The sequence below is a fragment of the Eurytemora carolleeae genome, unplaced genomic scaffold (assembly GCF_000591075.1).
Source record: "Eurytemora carolleeae unplaced genomic scaffold, Eaff_2.0 scaffold2580, whole genome shotgun sequence".
In the NCBI taxonomy this organism is placed as follows: Eukaryota; Metazoa; Arthropoda; class Copepoda; order Calanoida; family Temoridae; genus Eurytemora; species Eurytemora carolleeae.
Window position 1 is genome coordinate 1 of NW_019398536.1, and position 3,261 is coordinate 3,261.

Below are 3,261 nucleotides of genomic sequence, written 5' to 3' on the forward strand. Positions count from 1 at the left end.
ATTTTAATTTTACAAATTTGATCGCAGATTTCTTTAAATTCTTCAAATGTCGTCTTTTCAACGAAATCTGCAGGAAATCTACAGAAAATGTTTGTCAATGAGACATTAAAGAAACTAATAATTGAATAAAATTAGTTATTTTAATGATAAGAGTTAATTTTTATTTTCTCATTCTGTTCCTAAACAGCTCATTAGTTTACTGTCTAATCTTTGTTACATATTATTCGTGGTCGTCATTAAATAGTTTTTTAAAAACGATTCTCAAAATCATCCCTCTAAAATGGACAATCTTTGAGGATTTTATAGATTGAATTTGCGCTCTTGTTGAAAAAATATGCCCGTAAAAACTTCTGATAGGTATTAAATGAATCCTAGAAAATTACTCTACAATACTACATTATTAGACCAACAACCAAACATTGCCGGTCACTCCCTTAAAGAAAATATTTTTTTTCCATTGTGCGAAAATTTTCCATCAAATTCTATACTTTTTGACGAAAGATGAAAAATAATATCCCACCCAAAATGACCTGTATTCTTCTGCATAAGCAGCCACCCTAAGATAGGTTAGTAAGTAGCTTCTCTGAATATCTTCAAGTTCATGGCTGTGTTTTTCTATCAATCCCTCAAATTCCAACCTACGATAAATCCTGGGCTCAATTAAATAGTAAAATTGGGAATATCATAATTTTGAAAATTGTATGCTCTTCGAAGTTGAAAATATTGATAATTCTTTAAGCGTCTATTTTCAATTAAAAAAAAGTAAAAACAAATTCAATATTGATGTGAGAAAAACAACGAGTTTTTGACAGTTTTAAAAAAAAGTTTAGTTCAAGTTTCAAAAGTTTTTAGAATTTTTTTAAGTAAACCAAGAATATTTCTTTAAAGCGACTGACTTTATATAATTTGTAAAAATCCTCGTTTAGAAGAGAGGGGCATGCTAAATTCACAATGGTAGCCTTAGACCTTTAGCTTATCTATAACCTGGCGTAAAAAATTGGTTATTTCTGACAATTTACGCAAGTATTTTTCACTGTAAAATTTAATCAGGGTACCGACCATTCTGAAACGGACATGCCACTTTACACATCACGGAAGGTCAAGTAAAATTCCATCTACAGTCCCTTTAATCTTGGTTTTAAGTCCTACCTGTCTATAAATCCATTCCGATCCTTATCAGATTTCTCGACTAGGGTCTTCAACTGTGCTCGAGTCACACCATGCTTCGTCTCAAGTGTCACGGAATCCTGGAAATGTTTAAAGGGATTGTTCACTTTTTTCAGGCCAATATTCTCTAAATTAAGAGTACAACACTATTAGTGCTCAATACCCGATTCACAAAGATACCCTTTAAACCTTAGTCTGATAACTAATAATGAAAATAAGGTAATTTTTTCCATTAAAATTTAATTCTGATAATTTCACCTTTGTTTTGAAACAATTAATTCGCTAGTCATTTATGCAATGTAAATAAACAGTTTCTAAAACAAAAACATGTTTATCTGATTCATACATGATCAGACAAAGCTTGTAAGGTACCGTTGTGATCAGATTTCAATAGAGGATCACTTGAGATTACGTTAACAGTCCCTTTAGTTTAAGTACTGTACTGTAGTTTACTGTACTGTACTGTACTTGTACTGTACTGTACTGTACGTGCGTTTACTGTACTGTACTGTACCGTACTGTACTGTACTGTACTGTGCATGTACTGTACTGTACTGTACTGTGCGTTTACTGTACTGTACTGTACTTGTACTGTACTGTACTGTACATACTGTACTTTACTGTACTTTACTGTACCGTACTGTACTGTACTGTACTGTGTACTGTACTGTACTATACTGTACTTTACTGTACTTTACTGTACCGTACTGTACTGTACTGTACTGTACTGTACTGTGCCGTACAGTACAGTACAGTACTTAAACTTCCAACCTCATTCCTTGAATTAAGCATAAATTGTTAAATTAGAAATTTATAGGATTAAGTGTAAATGATGTTGTTACTAAGCAAATAGTTTTACTAGACACTTATTAAATCACTAATTTAGTGAAATGGGTCTGATTACACTTCACAATTGTTGTGTCTCATGCTCATTGACTTTTTAAAGTTATAACTCGATTTTTCTGGTTATTTCTTTATCAAATAATGAATTAATTGATTTGACCTGGAAATTAAGGGTGTCGATCCATTCCAATAGAATTGATTTTTCAATCAAACAATCCTGTTCTCCGTCCTATTCAATTCATAAATGATAAATGAGAAAAATGTTCAAATGGGCACTTCAGAGCAACATATAAAGGTTTAAATTGTTCAAAGGACAAGCCTATAATATCTTTTTATAATATCTATAATATCTTGAAAATGGCAATGCAAGCATCATTGATTGCATTGAATTAAATTTTTATCTAAAAAACTACAGATAGTACAGTAAAAAACCTGCATCTATTTATGAACATCACACAATTTTCATAATTTTTCAAATTTATGTTTTTATGCTTAGAAATCAAACGTTGATGCATTTTTTAAATAGCCATTTTGTTTAGTATGTTGAGAAAAAATATCTTTAGTTACTGTCTGTAAAATTTTATAGGGATTTCAACAACAGGACTTGCGGGTCCCTTTGCATGATTTTTGAAATAATTTGCTGCATTGCATTTGTAATCCTAATCTTACAAGTATAATTATAAAGTTAGTTATCACAAAATAACCATAATCTTGGCATCTAAAATGTGGTCTGCCTTTTCATGCGCTTTCACTACTACTGGAGATTCGACAATTTTGATTTTGGCTTTATAAAAATAGGGAGACAACAAATTGGAAATGCCAGGACTTGGAGAATTTTGTAGCAATTGTTTTAAGAATCTTAAATGTAAAAGTATAGGCTGAAGAACGAATGCCGCAAATAATTTCGAAGATCTGATACGACCTTTAATTCGTCTTTCTACTGTCACTGTGTGTACTGTGTGACACCCTGTATGGCACCAACTTACTTTCTGATCTAAGTTTCTGAATATTTGATCCCAATGATCAAAATTATTTAACTCTTCCTCCTCAGGTACTCCGCCATTTTCATCCACAACCACTCCCTAATCAATGAGAGATGTTAGGTACTTTCCCAAATTAAAGCCATTTTCCCAAGCGGCAACTTCCCGAGGCTATTTTCCCAAGTGGCTACTTCCCAAATGTGCTATTTCGCAGGCGGAGTTTCCCAAGTCTGCCCTAGCCGCAGAGCTCAGTCCTCTAGCCCATCCTAGC

General features: G+C 32.6%; 1 long non-coding RNA gene across 1 annotated transcript; it reads right to left on the minus strand.

Annotated features, from left to right (window-relative positions):
* Window positions 1-501: 501 nt before the first annotated feature.
* LOC111717478 (uncharacterized) lies at window positions 502-3,111 on the minus strand. The gene is made up of 4 exons (XR_002768789.1): window positions 2,997-3,111; window positions 2,171-2,239; window positions 1,150-1,247; window positions 502-638 (listed from the first exon to the last, which is right to left on the minus strand). It is a non-coding gene; the product is annotated as an uncharacterized LOC111717478 (long non-coding RNA).
* Window positions 3,112-3,261: the final 150 nt, after the last annotated feature.